This window comes from Diabrotica virgifera, chromosome 4 (assembly GCF_917563875.1).
Source record: "Diabrotica virgifera virgifera chromosome 4, PGI_DIABVI_V3a".
Lineage (NCBI taxonomy): Eukaryota > Metazoa > Arthropoda > Insecta > Coleoptera > Chrysomelidae > Diabrotica > Diabrotica virgifera.
In genome coordinates, this window is record NC_065446.1 from 116,213,829 (window position 1) to 116,234,067 (window position 20,239).

Below are 20,239 nucleotides of genomic sequence, written 5' to 3' on the forward strand. Positions count from 1 at the left end.
GAGATAACATGAAATTTGGTAGGTGGGAGTTTTTTGGGATGAGAAATCTAAATTCGCCGTCAAAAATGATGTATTGCCACATACTCCTTTCACAGCTCATTTAATACGTTCATTTTTTTTATCCCGCACTTTATATACTTTTTGAATCGAAACATTTATTCTCTTGATATTTTTACTTAAAAAAGGTATACTACATTCATCTAGCTAAACTAACCGTTTTCGAGCTAAATGCATTTAATATCTGCGATGCAACATAATTTTTTGCATAACATCATTGTAGTTACACCCGAAAACAAAACTTGAAACCATAATAATTGTGCAAGTTCTCATATTTATGTCATTGCATCGCAAATTCCATTTGAAGGAATTTGCCATAAATTTTTGGAAATTATTATGGTCTTAAGTTTATTTTTCGGGTGTAACTACAATAATATTATGCAAAAATTTACGTTGCATTGCAGATTTAAAATGCGTTTATCTAGAAAACGGTCGAGTTCAGCGAGATGAATGTATTATACCATTTTTAAGTAAAAATATCAAGAGAATAAAAGTTTTGATTCAAAAAGTCTGTAGAGGGGGGGGGGGGATAAAAAAAATTGAACATATTAAATGAACGCTGAAAGGCGTATGTGGCGCCCTCTAATACATCATTTTTGGTCAACAATTTAGATTTCTCATCCCAAAAAACCCCCACCTACCAAATTACCAAATTTCGTGTTGTTATCTCGTGCCTCTCAGGAAATATTCAAGAACAAATAAAATAAAAGTTTAATTTTGACACCCTGTATTTCGTTAATATCAGTAAGTTAGCTTAAATTGACCTATTTTAAGCTCAGGAATCTAAGGTTAAGCTATGGCCCATTATTTACCAAACACCTTGTATACATGTATTCATAAAGATCAACGCAGGCCTTAAAGGCCTAGGACTGAAAAGTATGAACAATTTTCCATTACAATTATTACTACATATTTACATTTATTTGTATAAAATACATTTAATATTTCTTATGATCTTACATACTTTTCTTAACCTTTTTCTTCCACTGGTTTCTAACCAATGCTTTTTCATTCCGATTCTCAAAATTTTTTTAAGTCTTCAAATACGCTGTCCTTCCGTCTCTTTCTTGGTCTCCCTTTTCTTCTTTTTAATATTGGCTTTCGTGATAGTACCATTTTCGCCACTATTTCCTTCCCCATTCTTTCAATGTGTCCTAAATATCGTATTCTCTGTGCTTTGATTACCGCCGTTTTTTTTGGTTCGTTAAATAGGTCTTTAATTTCTTTATTGTTCCTTCTCCATTGACCATCTATTTTCAAATCTCCATATAAGTATTCCTCTTTGTATTTTCCTCTCCCATTTTTCTAAAAGGTATATTTCTGATTTTTTTAGCACCCATGTTTCGTATGCATATGTAGCTGTAGGATAGACCTGATAACTGTTTTATAGATTTTATATTTTGTTTTTCTTGAGACATATTTGGATTTCATTAATGATCGCAATGCTCCATACTTTTTGGTATTCTTGCCTTCATCCTTTCTTTCTCATGTCCCTTTTAATCTAATTCTACACCCAGGGAAGTAAATTCTGAAACTCGTAACATGCATTTATTTTCTCCTTCTATACTTATCTAATATGAAATTGTCTTCTTTTGTTTATCTGTTTCTCCAATTATCATTATTTTGTTTTTTCCTTATTTTATTATAAGCCCAATTTGTTTCTCTTTTATTAAATTGTTAATTAATTTTTTTTCTCTATCTTACTTATCGTTAATGGTGTTAGATCGTCTGTGAATGCTATACATTAATGGTCGTTTTTAAAAATTGTTTTCTGTATATTTGTTTTGCCTTTCTGGTTATTCCTTTCAGTATCAGATTAAGAAAGAGTCGTTGACAGTAGGTCTCCTTGTGGTAGTCCCGCTTTTGTTTCAAAATTGTTTGATTTATAACTCTTCTACGCTATTTCGTGTGTTATATTTCCAGTTAGTCATTTTTACCATTCTGTCGATTTTACTTGGTAGTTTCATTAGTTCGTACATCTGTTGTCTCATTGCCCTATCGTAGGCATGTTTAAAGTAGACGAGCACGACATATACTGCTGTTTTATTTTCGTAGCACTTAGTCTGGATTTCTTTTACCGCAAATATTTGATGTGTCCTCGACCTATTGTTTCTAAACTTGACGCTTATATGCCCAATATAAAATATTATTTTCCATGGATTGATTTAGCTTTTTCCTTTCGATTTGTGTCAAGATTTTGTAAACTATTTCTAGCAACGCGATGCGTCTATAATTTTCACGTCTCATTTTGTCATCTTTTTTGTATATTGGCATATCCTTGCTGTGGGTCTATTCTCTTGGCATTTTTCTATTTCCCATAATGCTTTTATCAGATTATATATCTCTTTATGTAGCCTTTTCCCTCCTGCTTTTATCATGTCTACCAATATTTCTGTTATTCCTGGGCTATTGTTTTTAGTCCCTTTATTTAATTTTCTATTTCTTCTTTCTTCGTCTTTTTAACAGTTAGTAAATTAAGTAAGTTTATAGAGTTTATTTTTCCAGTTTATTGGAAGTTTATGTATTAAAATACATAAGAAAAGTGACGCAGAACAAATATTCTACCTCTTTCCCCCACAAGACCCACTTTCTTATTCTTACTAAAAAGCTTTTGAATAAATTGTTCATTTAGTCATCATCATCATCAATGGCGTTATAACTCTTCGTGAGTCTTTGCCGCGTTTATTATTGCCTTCCATGTTTGTCAGTCCTGTGCCACAAATCCCATTGTATCACTCCCATTTTCTCCAGATCTTCTTTGACTGCATCTTTCCACCGTCTTCTAGACCGTCCTACAGACCTTCTTCCATCTGGCCTTTCCCAGTACACATTGTTTACGTCTATTTGCCTTTATTAATCATTTGGTATATTATTAATATTTGGTATAGTATTGTTCATTTAGTATATTATATAAATCCATCAGGGCCTTGATTATTGAAAAAAAAAGACAGAGATTCAACTGACGTGCACGTCATAGATTTAATGACACCATAACCCACTGGTACAAACTTGACGGCAAACAAATTCAACACATTTTTCCTCATATTATTAGTTTTTTCGCTACTGTCAAGTTTAGCAGGAAAACGCTGTTGCCAAATAAAAAACATATATTTAATACAGTAGTAGCACGTATACAGTTTCTCTTTGTCCTAAGAGTGTGAAACAAAGATAACTATCTGTACTATAAGTGTCAAACTCATGTTGTCCTATACGCTCTGAGCTTCGCTGGTGTCGCTCCTGGCGGATTACTAATTCAACTTTCACCGGTAATTTTTAAATGTATTATTTAATTGTTATCGCTTAATATTTACAACGCTAAAAAGTAATTAAATTGTAATAGATTTTTTTAAGATTTTGCTAATCAATTTGACGTTCTATTGATGAAATATTAATTTCTTACTTCGGATACTTTCACAATTATCGTGTAGATGGCGCTAAGAATTTATAATTACATATTACGGAACATTAAAAAAACGTAAATTCAGTATTTAAAACGTAAGTATATTTAAGGTAAAAATATATACCACAGCTTTGACCAACTAATATTTTTTATCATTAATGTTTTTAATTTTAATTTTAAATTAATCACTTTGACATTTATGTCAAATTTCCGGTAAACGTTTACAGACTTGCCACTACTGGCGCTCGCGAATTTATAAATATCCCCTCTACGTACGAGCTCACAGCGTATAGAAGCTTATGTAAGATTTTTGTTTATAGATGTGAAGTTGGTTAAAATATAAACTGTTCTATGAAACTGTTATATGAAACTGTTTAGACTAAATTCTGTTACTTTAGTTTCTCGATTTGATTTTGATTCAAATTGTTGTGATATTTTAACTGAATTGTATTAAAACAATAATATATCTGTATTTCGTCTTCCCAGATTATCATTCGAAAACAATATTTTGACATTATATTTAACCTTCAATATTATGACAGGCATCAGTTACAATTTCCAATCTCGCCAAATGTAATAATGACTTCATAATATAAACTCGTCACTAATTCAAGCCAATGAAATGCTCGCTTTAATAGGAATGGCATGTCAACAAAATCTGATTATTCCCTATATATTTTTTCCAATTTAGAATATGGCAACAAGGGGGAAATTACGTGCCACCTTTATTGTTTAACTTTTCCATGACTTAATACAATTTCAAATTCTTGCAAAAAATGTGTAACAAAATAAGAATTTTAACTGATGCGATAAATTAAATAACGCCTGGGTGAAACCTTAGCTCGTATATATACGAATCGGTATTTCCAATGACTTTCTGTCGGGGAAAGAACAGAAGATCGGCAACAGGGGCTTAAATATCTTCAGTGTAATTCGAGGGGACTTCACCGAGGCTCGATTGGTAACGCGAGAGCTGGAAGTTCCATTCTGAGCAGAAGAGAGCAGAGCAGAGAGGACTGGAACCCTCACGATTCACGATGATGCTTCGAGACGGGGAACGCAGCCCTCTTTAGTATTACGGCGCTTTATAGGAATAGGGATGAAACCGCAGGGTCGCTGCGCTGCTGGGCTGGAGACTCCGACCAGCGACGTATCACAAAAACAATGTTTATACATAATACACATTAATGAAATGTTCATTGATAATGACAATTTGCAGAAACGTTTGAACAACAATAAAACGTGTGATATAAATTTAACAGCAAAAGTTTTGCACCATTAAAAGTTATGCTCATTTTAAAAGTTGATTTTCTCGTGAACGAATTAAGAGGCTTGGATCCCGGGTACCAAAAAAAATTTTATTAATAGCAAGCTGAAAATTTGTTAATAGCTTAACGGTGTCTAGTCGGACAAACTTTGAAGTACGGGAACACTAGAACAGGGGAAGTTTTAATTGTGGAACAGGTTACAGGTTTCGAGCGTCACATGTATTTTGTCGGACAGAACTTCCAATTGATTTGTTAAGCAGGCCACGCACTGAATCGGCATACAGCGATCGGCTCGGCTAAGAGCAATCGGCAGATTTTGCTATACATGGAAATAAATGAGCCACCGCGCACCGCCATCGACTGTCGAACGTTCTTAGGCGGTGCGCGGTGGCTTATTTATTTCCATGTATAGCAAAATCTGCCGATTGTTCTTAGCCGAGCCGATCTCTATGCCGATTCAGTGCGTGGCCTGCCTTACCCTTTCATTAAACTCTCATGCAAAAATCAGACTGCTATTTACCAACAATATAATTCCTGTCATTTGACATGTTCTACGTGTCGGATTTATTAAAATGCCCAACATATTTGTCGGACAAACATTTTTTTTATATATTATATAAAGTTTGGCATTGAATAAACTTTAAAACAACCTGCTAGTTTTCACAATCATAAACTTGTCAGGATGACACGTTCCACAATTAAAATCACGTTCCACAATTAAAATCACGTTCCACAATTAAAACTTCCCTCTTCCAGTGTTCCCATACATCAAATTTTGTCCGACTAGACACCGTTAAGCTATTAACAAATTTGCAACTTGCTATTAATCAACTTTTTTTTGGTACGCGGAATCCAGGCCAATGGATTCCGCTAATTTTATTTATTATTTTAGATTTTTCTTTGGTTTTTATACTTACTTCTTTTTTGAACTTATACCGGTTGGAAGAAAAGAAATGTTTGTCTTATGTTAAGTTTGAGACACCTTGTAGGGAGGACAAGGTAGAAGGGTGGGTATAAATCGAAATCGTGTGGTAGTCTTATATTTTCTGATGTTTCTTGAATTATTTCCCTGATATCTTTAGAACCAAAGAAAATAGACGGTTTTATTCTGTAACACGTGTTTTAACAGAAACAATACAAAATTCACAATAAAAAATAAAAATAGTTAACAAAACTTTAAAAACAGAAAAAAAAACGTTAATAGTTATGATCGACACTTATGAGAACACTTTATGAACACATAAGAGTTCTTTGTCAACTAAGTGAACGGTATGCACAGAGCAACATAAGAGATACGAGATTGTTTAATGGAGGCTCTGTGATGTTTTGTGGTAGAATTTGGCAGCAATAGAGTATTTGGTGTCTTTACGCGAAGGCTCTTTAACCCTTTGATTGCAGACGAAATATGCCTAAATCAATTTCTAAACTGACGTTATAAATACACTTTTATCTACATACTGGATAGAAAGAAAATTTGTTTCAGTCAAAATCAAACAAATAGGTACATCTCTAAACGAATGTTGTGCATATCCGCATACGACGCCTGAAGCCGTCATGCGCACCTGACAGTAGTATAACGGTATGACGTCTTTAAACGACAAAGGGTTAAATAGCGAAAGGTAAATGTATAATTTCATCGTAATGCAGGATAAGGCAAGGCCTCCTCACGTACCATGTCATTGTTCAATTTTTAAGTGAAGTAAATGTTCAGATATTGAATTGCCTCCTAACATACCCGGCATGAATCCTATTGATCACTTATGATAACTTGCGATATTTACGTTATCTTTCTTTCTGTTTTTAAAGTTTTGTTAACTGTTGTTATTTTTTATTGTTAATTTAGTATTGTTTCAGTTAAAAATCATGTTAAAGAGTAAAACCGCCTATTTTCTTTGTTTTTAAAGATATCGGGCCAATTAAAAAACGAACTGTTCACAAAACATGAGACTACAACATGATTTCGATTTCGATATATGTATACCCACCTTTATACATGTTGCTCCCTATAGGGTGTCTCAAACTTAACATAAGCAGAACATTTATCTTTTCTTCCACATGGTATAAACTTAAAAACAGAAGTTTGAGTAACCATTTACCCAACAGTGTAAATATCAAAGAAAAATCTGAAATAATTAGCGGAATCCGTTCACGAGAAAATTAACTGAAAATGAGCATAATTTTTGGTGGTGCAAAACTTTTGCGGTTAAGTTAACCTTCTTCTTCTTCTTCTTCTTCTTTTTGTATAGACATGACACTGTCTGTTTTTTTCAATGTGCCTCTAGTAAGTTGTCGTTCCATCGTTTTCGTAGTCTTCCCACTGATCGTCTTCCTACTGGGGAACCGTCTCTAGCTGTTATGACTACCCTATTTGTTGTCATTCGGCTTATGTGGTCATTCCATTCTATTCTTCTGTTTATTACCCTGTTATTATGTTACCCACCTTGCATCTCCGTCATATATCTGTACTTCTAGCTCTGTCCCATAGAGTCTTTATATCAATTTTTCGAAGGGTTTTCATCTCTGCTGTTTCGAGCAATCTTTTGGTCCTCTCTGTATCGGGTCGTGTTTCTACCGCGTATCTCATTATTGGTCTGATGACTGTCTTGTAAATTATGCATTTCATTTCTTTTCCGATATTTTTATTTCTCCATATTGTGTAATTCAGGCAATCTGTTTGCTCTATTCACTTGATCTTCCACTTCTGTTTCGAGCCTTCCGTAGCTAGATAGTGTGATGCCTAGGTATTTAAACTCCATCACTTGTTCTGTTATCTGACCTTCCAGCTCCAATTTACATCTTATTGGATCTGCTGTTATTACCATGCATTTTGTCTTTTGTGAGGAAATAAACATGTTAAATTTTCTGGCGATTATGTTGAATTGGTGCAGCATACGTTGTAAATCATCTTCACTTTGGGAGATTAGTATTGCATCGTCCGCATAGCAGATTATTTTAAGTTGTTTTTCTCCCATTTGGTATCCTTTTTTAGTTCTTACTTTTTTTATTATTTCGTCCATGATCAGGTTGAACAATAAAGGACTCAAGGAATCCCCCTGTCTTATCCCATTGCCGGCTTCAATTGGGTCAGTTAGTTTATCTTCCACTTTTACTTTTATTGTGTTGTTCTGGTAGATGTTTTCGATCGTTTTAATTATTCCTAGGGGTACCTCTTTCGAGTATAACAAATGGATAACGTCTTTTAATGTGACCCAGTCAAATGCTTTCTTAAAGTCCACGAAACATAAATATGCCGGTTTGTTGTATTGCAACGATTTCTCTTGAACTTGCCAAGCTTACCTATGTATACTAAATTTTGTAGTTCACTGTGAAAGTGGTTTTTCGGTCAAAAGTTGGAGAATTTTCATTTCAAAAATTCTGTTTCTGACATGCCTGTTTCTTTTCAATTACTGCACTGCATTCTTCACTACCTACTTGTTGATTCCATTGTCATCTTTCCTGATTGTTATTTTGCAATATTGGAATAGCCATCTAACAGACCTGACTTCAATCCCTTTGCTCATTTGCCCGTCTTAAAATAAGGGGTGGGGATATAGAAAGTCCATAGTTACATCGCACCCATTTATTCTATTTTTTATTATTGTACAACCCTCGTAAGTTTCCCATTCAAATTTGGATATTCAAATAGTTGTATCATCAGGATTAATGATACAAAAGTACCAGTGTAGCCTACTACTTTACAAAATTAAACATCTTCCTTCTTGGCGACAAAATGGGCCTATTCTTAGATGACAAAAATACTCTTACAAGTTTTAAATTTTCCCTCCAAGGAACACCAGTTTGCGTTCTCCATTAATAACCTTATCCATCTAGAGAACGGGAAAAGAAATTCGAAATGACCCAAAAATATATACGCGCGTATTTCCTCTCTTTCTACCCCTCCTTGGTAGACAAAAACCGAAGCAAAAACTCACCCCCGAAGCTAAAAAGAGAACAGAGAGGCGAAGGCGAACAACTTGCGATAGGAAGGTTTTAAAATAAAATCCAGCAGAGCAGCGATCCAGCCGGATCTCTCGTTCCTCCAGCTCTCTTTAGTGCTCACATTTCGTTTTTGCCGGTTTTCTGGGGGAGAGTGGGAACGGCGGCCCGTTGCCATAGCAACGAACCAATGGGAACACAGTTGCGGCCCCCACCACCGCCATAGTCGACGTTCTATTCTGTTTCTGGCGACCTCTTGTTCTGCCGCTTTCGAATATAGCGTAGTGCTCATGTTAAATGTTTATTATCTATACAGGGTGATGTACTACGTTGATTAATATTATGCTAAATCGAGATATTCCAAAATAAACCAAAGCACATAATAACATTACTTAACAATAAAACACTGACAACTTTTGTTTTCAATACATCCACAATTTTTTTTATGAATTAAAAATCACTGCAGCTGTTTCGGCAGAGTGCCTTTCTCAAGTCAAGTGATGTGTTTTTACTACCTATGCGTCTACACTTGTATGTCTTTATTAATTGAATAAGTAGAGTAGGGGAGAGTTCTTTGGTCATTCAGAATTATATCTGTATTTTTTAATTTATTAATTTCAAGATTCTAATAAAGGCCTTTATTTTGCATATAGAGAATTTGACATTGGTCATTAAAAGAATTATTATGATCTAGAAGATGAAGTACGAACGTAGAATCTGTTTTTCTATTATTGAAAGCCCTTTCGTGTTCTGTTGAAGGTTCTACCAGTTTGATCGATGTAAGTTTTTGGGCAGTCATCAAATGTAAGATTTTATACACCACTGTGTAAGTGCTTTTCCTTTGTTTGCTTAACTGTAAGTGCTTAAGTTGTAGTTTGTTCTGAAAGCTAGTGTTATTCCTTTCTTTTTGATGTGTTTCTTGTGATAATGTGATATCTTGCCTGTATTCAGCCTGTATCTTGCCAATCAGCAGAAGATACTGGAGTGTTCTCTGGTGATGGAAAGACGAATGTCAGAGCTTTCTTAAACAGATTTTGGTTTAAAATTTTGTTTAGTTTGTTAGTTGTATCTATTATATACTGTTATTTTCCCAATTATATTCAATTCTATCTCAATATTATTTTTTGACATAGGAATTTCTGTTAATCTATGTAACATGCTATGGTAGGCTGTCAATTTATTTTGTGTATGATCAGTTACTAATCTATTATTCTTTGATCCTATTGATATTGTTCAGGAAGGCTCTAATAATTCATATTAGGAAAATTTTCAGGACTGTTTAAGTAACCGGAGACACACATTACTGTAGATATTAAGGTACGTATCCATACGTGGGTGCTCCGTGCTCGGTGTAGCAGCTCCACATAGTGGATACGTTGGTGCTCGCCGCTCACCCTCTTCGTTCAACCGGCTTGCGGTTTATATATGGGGAAGCGCATGCCGTATCCATTTGAGCAGGTACACCGAGCACGGAGCACCCACGTACGGATACGTACCTTTACGCAGATATTGGAATCATGAAGCTACCCAGATCCACTAAAATGATTAAAACTCATGAAAGGTACACGCATGAAATAGATGAGGATATTAAAGACTGAAATTAACAAAAAAGAAGAATATTTCGTAGTCGACACGGCAAAACTCACTCACAAGTCCACTTTTGTAAAAAATTGAGTAAAGTGTCCTGATCGATTCACAATATCAATTTTCATAGTCTGGCAAAAATAACGAAGTCCTAGAAAGTACCTAGAGCACTGAATATGCAAAAGTCCAAAATACCATCGTGTTGTCAGGCAGAAATTACTAAATGTTCGTTTTCTCAGATCTGTTATTTTGGACTTAGTGACTTTTGCCGCGACGACGACGTTAAAAGTGTTGATGTTTACTTTTAAATGAGTGTAGGGAAATGGGAACGAAATTTTATCTCTGTCGTGATTTGTGTATATAATGTAACAAAATAATTATACACATATTAATAAAAGTTGAATCGTAGTTCTTTTCAAAATTTAATGGGCCTTTATGTGACACTCAACAGGTTGAGTACGAATGCATTTTTGTTTTTTTTTTATTTCGAAAAAAGCGTAGAACTTTTTTTGAAGATGGCTACAGGGTCTATTTTGTGCATTTTATCAAAATACTGTATTTTTAATTTTTTTCAAATATTTTCCCTTTATCTTCAAAAACCAGAAAAACTATTTACCCGTTTAACGATTTACCCATTTTATAGACTTAAACATACATCATATCAACATTTTTGTATATGTTATAATATAATATATTATTACATTATAATAATTTAAAATAAACTTTAGGACATTCAAAAATTGGGCGAAATACGTTAAAACCCACAAAAACCCATGTTTTGGGGGGTTTGAATGTGTTTATTTCATTTTTGATTGTAGTAAGGGACCAGGTTCCTTCAAATTATAAATTATATAACCCATAAAAAATAATGATTTGATCTATGTTGATGTCTATAGAGTGAGGAAAATCTTCAAAAACCCCTAAAAACTAATTTTTCGGTTTTTGAAAGTGACGCACCTTACGAAATCTGGAAAAAATTAGAAATATAGTTTTTGATAAAGTACTACTTACACAAAATAAAAAAAATAGACTCAACCTACGGTTCTATAAAAACTAGATACCTATGTTTGTAAAAGCCTAAATTATGCGTGTGCATTTTTTGATGTTTTTAGATTTTATGCACCCACCTAAAAAATAAATAAAAACGAAAAAATGGCGTTTTTGGTGATAGGGGTTGGGGGATGGAGGTTTAAAATGTTGATCGACAATTGCCTACTTAGCGCAAATGATTCATTCCAAAGCCAAGGAACTAAAAAGCTACCGTAAGGATTGCAAACTATATCGAGTAAGAATTTACTTGAAAATATCGATAAAAGAGACGAAAATTATGGCATGTGGCATTATAAGATTTATCATAGATATAAACTAAATTACAAGCCGAAGAAAGCCCATTAAAAGGTTTATATTACTACTAAAAAAATTATCTACTATCACGTTCATATAAAAAAAGTCATGAAAACTATTTTTGCGGAAAACTCAGAAAAACACTGTATAGTAATTTAAATAAATATGAATAAATGTCAAAAATAAAAAAACGGCTTCATTGGAACATTTTTGTTAACATTCAACTGTTATTTTATTAACATTCAACTGTTGTACATTATCATCGCAAACTATTATTGTATCAGATTATATCTAATCGAAATACTAATTTCCAAATTTTCCTGTTACTACCATCCCCTGTAGAGCAAACTTTTCTGAAAAAAAAATAGGCCTATCTAGAGGCGAGGGATAAAAGACCCAACATTTGCGCAGGAAAGGCGGGGTCTAAAAATATCTAATATCAATACTGAATCCACCCCCACTTTTCGGGCGCCAAGTTAAAAAAACACGTGGGTTTGAATTTTACCACGAGGAATTATATCCCCCATGTCAAAGAAAACTTCTCGTCGTTTAAAATATATTTTACGGAATTTTATTTCGACGATTTAAATTAAAAATACCAGTTATGAACTCAATAATTACGTGTGATTTTTATTGTGATTTAATGAACAATCGCTTAGTTCATAGAGCGCCGTATAACTGTCATAATATGTCACATGATTCAATTCAAAAGCAAATATGACTTTTTTTAAGAGTTTTATTTTGTGGGATGTGCGACGTTGCCGTTTCGTTTACGTGAAGGTTGAACTCACGCTATGATTGCCACACAAGGACTGGTGAGGTAGTGGCTACTCAACAAGGAGAAGTGTACAAAAGATACAAAATATTTACGAAAATTGTATCTTTATGTGGTACCTTCCCCATCACATATTATATTAGCTACAATTATAAATAAATAGGGCTTTTCATCGACTGTCAATTGTTTCGAGCTTCTGTCATGTGTTCACATAATATTAATATATCTACGTCATACGTCTTTGGTTTGTATTATTGTAGATACCAATAACGTATGACGTAGATATATTAATATTATGTGACACATGACAGAAGCTCGAAACAAATGACTGTGAATGAAAAGCCCTATAGAGCTGCCTTGAAAAAATATATTTAAGTTCAAAATTTCAAGGGAGGACAAAAAGTGAACATATCTTCAGAGGAAAAAAGCGCCTTGATAATGAGAACAGTACCTACCTATTTTCAGGTTATGTTATATGTTGTTTCCATTTTGTCTTCATCAGTCTATGACAGAGATATGTCAACAATAGATCTGGCTAGTCATATGCCACTCAATGCATCGGGGTGTAACGCCGATATCAAGTACGGTGGTCCAGCTATATTTGTCTGTCGTGCGAGTGTGAGCGTATCTACCAAGAGGTGGGAGTACTGGAACGACAGTGACACAGAGGTGGCAACCATTATATGCTAGAGAGAGAAAGCTAAGCAACGGTAGAGAGAGATAGATAGACCACCGACCCGAACTGTTCCGCGCGCGTTACGCTATTTTTCGGACTGACCTAATATATTCTGTTATTATATCTATGGTCTATGAACTCTTTCCCTCTCAATCCTCTGAAAAATCTGATTTGACTAGCTTTGATTCCAAAAAGTTATCTCTTTGTCTTGTTCTTCGGTGGTCTATAAAGCTTGTCATATACAGGGATATAAACGGATGTCCGCAAATACTTCATTTACAGACTTCGAGATTCAATTAAATATTGCTCTGAAATCGGCTGAGATATGCAAATGAAATTCGGTGGGTTTTAAGAGGTAGTTATTGCGCATCCTTTAAAATACAATTAAAATTTTTTTTATTCATCAGTGGCGCGCATACGAGTAATGGTTTGAATTTTTTAAAGAAAAAACAAATGGTAGGTACGCCACTGAGTATTTCAAATAAAAAATTATTTTTCAATTCCTCGTTCAATTTGTGACAAGAAATATCTTGTCTATTTTTCACATGAGGCGCCGTTTTATGCAAAAAAATAAAACATCTTAACGCAATGAAATGAAAATTACGCCTTAAGATGTTTCATTTTTTTGTACAAAAACAGCGCCTCATATAAAAAACTAGATAAGAAAGATTTTTTGTCTCACATTAAACGAGTGATCCAAAAATGATTTTGAAATACCTCAATGGCGTACTATTTTTTATTTACAAAAATTCAGGCGATTGCCCGTATGCGCGCCAATGATCAATATAATAGTCTTAATTGTATGTCAAAAAAATGCTTGTATTTTTCATACAGAAGTACCCCCTGAAGTTTGTTGCATTATTTACTAACATCCTGTATATACTAAAAACTATAAAGTTGGGTATTACCTTAAAGCCAAAAAAAAATAAAGTTTGTGATCATGATCAATGTCTCACCTTTGTTGAGTGTGTAAGAAACACTACATAGGAAATTGAAACGATCTCCTTGTTCTATATTTATTTGCATTTTGTCCTTCCCCTTCTTTTTTGATGCTCTCTGTGCCAGTTTTGTATCTTGGGCATCCATTTTTCATCAAATATTTGTCGCTACAGTATTTTATCTTTTGTTTCGAAATTTCATTAAAAAATAAATTGGAATTATACAGAAGGTATATGTATCTATCGAAAAAAAATTATAAATATGCCAATACTCTTCTTCCTTTAGTTTACTACAGGGATTAGACTCATCTTCACAAACACATTATAACAATATTTTTCGTTGTCTTCCTATATATGTTTTGTCTTTGTGGGTTGGTGGGAATCTGTAACTTTACCATAGCTACTTTAACAATGACATGAGGTGAGAATGAAGCAATATTTGAAGATCTTCTAAGACAAGGCATTTTAAGGAGAAGAAAGATATAAGGTACTGTTATATCTACTGAGATTCTATTTGATGAAGAATATAGATTATAGATGAAGGTATATATTTTGTAGTAAAAGCTCAAGATCCTCAGATGTTTTTGCCAACATGTTGCGTATTCAATGTTACTTATAACTTCTTTAACTTCAACAATTTGCACTGCAACTCAAGTTAAAGTGGAAATTAGTGGAAATGGTCAGGACATGTCGCAAGACAGAGAGACAACAGATGGACAAAGAAGATTTTAGAGGGGCGGCCAAGGGCAGACAAACGAAGTCGTGGAAGACCACCTAAACTACCAGATGGACCGACGACATTAAAACAATAGCGACAAACTGCATTGCAGCTGAGCAGGACAGAGAAGGGTGGAGACATCTTGAGGAGGCCTGTGTCCGACAGTGGACAAATTTGGCTGTGTGATAATAATGATAACTTCTTCATTGACTATTACTGTATTTGAACTTGATAGAGGCATTCTATAAAACGTGTTCAGTATAGACCTTAAATAGCAGTGGAGACAACATACATCCCTTCTCACTCTCTCCGTTTTACTCATTACTCATACACTAATACATGAAGGAGCTTAAAACAGATCCTTTATTGATTGATAACAAAGAAGTAAAGTACATTTTTTTTAAGTCTTTTCGCTAACTATCCAATTTTTTATTATATCTTGCTGTTATATTAGTAGGTATTATCTACATTTTTACTGATCCTTACGTTATTCATTTACTTCCAAGCCAATCATTATTCTCGGAATACGCTAATGAAAAATTCCGAAACGTTACATTAGTGTTTTGTCAGATAAGAGCCGAGGCCTCGTGTCGTTTTCTAATCGAGCCGGCAACGTCGCACCGAGCTTGCTTCACGCTAACGTTGGGGAAAAGTTCACAAGCAGCACATCGAGTTGGCCTCTTTTTCAGGGTACCAACGAACCGCGTAGAGCGCGTTCGAATGACGTCGGGGCTGATCGTGAGGATCCGGCTTCGTTCCGAATGCCAGAGTCATCAAATACGAGTAGAGGTGGGCGTTTGGAAAGGAACGCTGATGGCGTGTGATATTCTATGAATGCTAAAAAATTTAAAATCTTAGGTATACTGATAACACCGCAATAAATAGTCGATCATTTATATACAATCTAAAAAGAATGATTAATTAAATATTAAAGTGCAGTGGTGTGTATGGAAAATTGGTAAATAATAACAACAATAACGAAACATGGTAGGAAGTAAGCAGCTCAAAATCAACTATCAAAAATCATGTTGGATACACGTTGATTTTCCAAAACATATTGCGACAATTGTTCTACAGCGTATTTCAAACATGCGATGCAGTGTACAAGGATAGCCCTATGCTAACTCAATGAGAATTCTCTTGACAAAGTTGCCGCTCTTCACGGCAGCGGCCGTAAAAGATAGTATTGGGCAGGTACTTCTAGAGGCTTATCGCTGAACTGATTGAATACTAAAGGAGGATTTATTTATGATAATTCACAGAATGGCAAACCCGCTTGCAATATACGACCATACTGATTCTAACATTTGAAACGGAGAGTAGAACTCTAGCCTAACATGGAAATTAGATAAATTCCGAGTAAAAAACTTCTTTATCCTGCTGGTTGCTTATACCAGAGCAGGAATCAATAACTTGATATTTTGGCCGTTTTCGCGCCATTTCATAAGCATACTGAGTCCAAATTAGAACAAAAATCTCATATAATAATGAGGAAAAGGTTATTTCGTCAGGATAGCGTACTTCTTCGCAAGTCTGCTTTACTTCTTCTTTTTGTGTAGACATGACCTTGTCTGTTTTTTCAATGTGCCTCCAGTGCCCAAGTTGTCGTTCCATCGTCTTCCTATGTATCTTACTACTCTATTTGTTATTCGATTATATTCTTCTATTTCTCACCCAGTCCTTGATGTTATCCACCTTGCATGTATGTTGTTTACCTGTACTTCTAACTCTGTTCTACAGTATTTTACCATAGATTTTTCTAAGGGTTTTCATTTCTGCTGTTTCTAGCATTCTTTTTGTCATGTATGTCAGTATTAGTCTAATGTTGTATTTTTGTAAATTTTGCATTTAATTTCTTTTTCATTATTTTTATTTCTCCGTATAGTCTCATACAGACAACCTGCGGCTCTATTTGCTCTATTCCCTTGATCTTCCAAGTCTGCTTTACAGTGGATAAAATTCATAAACCGGATTTAAAGTTAGAGTCTTATTAAATAAAGAGCAGAGGGACGAAAAGGCTGGAGAAGAGAGAAGAAAACTTGGCTGAGGAATATCAAGATTGGACTAACCTCAGTGTTGAACAGATATTTCACGTTGCAAAAGATGGAGAAGCGTTTAAACAAATGATCGCCAACCTTCGTTAGAAGACGGGACAATAAGAAGATTAAATAAAACATTGCCTTAACAACCATTCAGATTCCATAAAATAATTTAATAACACACGTTCTAGTCATTGATCCAAAATATCTGCCATGTTGGTTGAAATATTTTTTTTAATATTCAATATAACTACATAAGAATACCTATAACAAAAATTGAAGCAAAAAATCTTCTGCGTAAAAGGTATATTTATTTAAACCCCAATAAAGGGCTACATTAAAACAGAACGTTTTCGCTCTAAAGAGAGCATCATCAGTGTTCTAAGCAAGCTCTACATGCTAAGCCACCAAAAATGCATGGGTTAAAACCCTTAAAATGCCGACCAAAAGTCTTACATTGGAGTGTTATATATTAAACCCTGGCGATGGGTGAAATTTAAACAAGATATACCTCAAAGCATCATATGTCACCTGTAATCAGTTGGCTTTCACCTTTCTCTTTGTGAAGACAGAGAAATCAACTCAACCCCCACATACTCGTGGTATAGTCATATGATGCTTTGAGGTATATCTTGTTTAAATTTCACCCATCGCCAGGGTTTAATATATAACACTAGAATGTAAGACTTTTGGTCGGCATTTTAAGGGTTTTAATCTATGTATTTTTGGTGGCTTAGCATGTAGAGCTTGCTTAAACACTGATGATGCTCTCTTTAAAGCAAAAACGTTCTGTTTTAATGTAGCCCTTTGTTGGGGTTTAAATAAATATACCTTTTACACAGAAGATTTTTTTCTTCAATTTTTGTAATTAATGGTATACAGCCAGCTACAGGAAATTTTTCCTTATGGATTTTAATACCTATAACGGTTGCATGAATTGAAATACCGGTTCCACAAAGTATCGCCGACCCTCCATCTCTACCTCCAACAACCGTCGGGTCGGCGTGTTTTATCGCTAGAAGGGGCCCAGGCAGGGGAGAAATTTTAGGTCGAATATCGCCTGTATCAGCGTGTAACGGACCGTTGAATGTCGGCCTTATCGACTTATAAAACAAACATCCAGACTTTCTTGGTCGTAACTGTTAAAATACAACAACGCTGACTCGAGTCTCTGTTCGAGGTATACTAGAGAATATTTTTCGACCACTTGTTTTTGAATATGCCGCGTACTTAAACATTTCAAATATTTCTGTACACGCGCGTAACTGTATCGATTCAAGTACGTTTGGTAGATGCGATGTATTATAACGAATCTTTATTTAATTTTAGTTATTAAATGATTAATAACAACGGCCTGTTTCACGAACGATATTATAAGTCTTGATAAATTGACCAAATAACCACTTTAAAGATGACTCTTTATTTGACATTTCGACTTCCAAACAAATAGCAACAGACTTTGAAAAATAAACACAATGTTGAACATTCACCATCTATAGGTCTGGATCCCGCGTATGAAAAAAAAAGTTGATTAATAGCAAGCTGAAAATTTGTTAATAGCTTAAGGGTGTCTAGTCGGACAAACTTTGATATATGGGAACACTGGAACAGGGGAAGTTTTAATTGTGGAACAGGTTAAAAATTTGGAACGGTCAGACCACAAAAACGGCACATGTATTTTGTCCGACAGAACAGACTTAAACTCTCCGAACAGAGATTAAACTCTCATGCAAAAATCAGACTGCTATTTATCACCAAATGGGCGTTTTAATGAGTGGAACATGTAGAATATGTCAAATGACAGGAATTATGACAAGTGATAAATAGCAGTCTGATTTTTGCATGAGAGTTTAATCTCTGTTCGGAGAGTTTCAGTCTGTTCTGTCGGACAAAATAAATGTGTGTTTTCGTGGTCTAACCGTTCTAAATTTTTAACCTGTTCCACAATTAAAACTGCCCTTGTTACAGTGTTCCCATATATCAAAGTTTATCCGACTAGACACCCTTAAGCTATTAACAAATTTTCAGCTTGCTATTAATCAACTTTTTTTTTATACGCGGGATCCAGACCTACTAGGTATATCTAATATTTCAAATGAAATACTAGAACAAATACTTCTATATCGGGAGTGTATTACACATGTTTCCTGGTTTTTTCATGATTGACAATGGAATCAATCATCAATTATAAAAATTATGTTTGTTTGTTAGGTACTGTTTGGTTTGTACCAATAGCAATAAATACAAGTGAATTCGTGGAATAAAAATGGCACACACATCTAGTGGTATGCCTGTGAAATTAACAGAAAATGAGCAAAACAAGAAGAAATGGAAAACATAATGAGACGGCTAGGGAATAGCAGAAAGACAAAAATCATGATAATAGACTGAGCACAGAAAAATCTTCAGCATATTAACCCTTAACAGGATACGTAGAACCCTATACCCTTAACCCTATACATACGTAGAATAAAATACTGCTCAAAAAAAATAAACCAAAAAAAGTATTGGTAACTCAAAAATAGTAAAATATTGTTTTGCGCTTGAAGGTAGAACAACAGGATGAACTTGCTGCCATACTAATAGCGAAAGAATACACTGGACTAGAGATTTAACATATCGAAAAACGGGAAAAATTGAGAAAAAAAAACAGGTTTTTTTTCCGTTTTTTCCAAACCATTGGAAAAATTGGAAAAAAATGGTAAATTTTAAATATTTTTCATTGAGACTTAAAACGTGAAAAAATAACAATTTTAAACTCGTTTATGTATTTTGTAAAAATATTAATATAGGGTCAAAAATTATAATTATTATCTAATAATTTAAACTATCAAAACCGAAACTTCAAGCGTAGAAAGCACATTATTTAACCACAGCACTCAGTGGTATATTATCATCTGAGTCCGAATCTTAAGACCAAGCATCTTATTCAGACTCGAACCCCGCCTCATCATCCTGGACGGATAAAACCACATGTTTTTTGTCCACATGTTTTTGTTCTTCTAAAAGTGGATCTGGATCTGGTCTAGCATTGTAAATGCATATCTGTCGTTTATAACCTGTCGTTTATAATGAATAGCAACAACTTCCGAATTTTATGCTGTGCTAATATATTTCGTTTGCTTGTTGTATGAGGTCGTGTAAAGACCAGTTTCTTTCTGAAGAGGCCGAAGGTGGAGATCCATTTAAACGATTGGCATAAGTGGCTGCTACACAAACCTTGCCACCATATAACGGGATGAGTACTATTCGCACTATCCCATAAATAATTTCGACCAAAAGAATTCAGTTTTTGTTCTAAATTGGGCCAGATTTACCTTCCGTACATCTAGATTTAGTGAATGACCTATTTCAGAAATATAAATCTATAGCTTCCATTAGTTGCTCTTCATTCAATTGTTCTCCTTTAAAGCGAGCACCAAGAAAATTGGCTGCAAAGTGAATCGGCTTGGAACAAAATTCGTAGCGTTCTTCAACATATTTTAGCAAGCTTTCGATAAGAGA

At 34.4% G+C, this 20,239-nt stretch overlaps 1 protein-coding gene across 3 annotated transcripts in view; it reads right to left on the reverse strand.

Moving 5' to 3' along the window:
* Positions 1-20,239, reverse strand: part of LOC114335183 (uncharacterized) — a 127,125-nt gene that overhangs the window by 43,210 nt on the left and 63,676 nt on the right. The window lies entirely within an intron of this gene.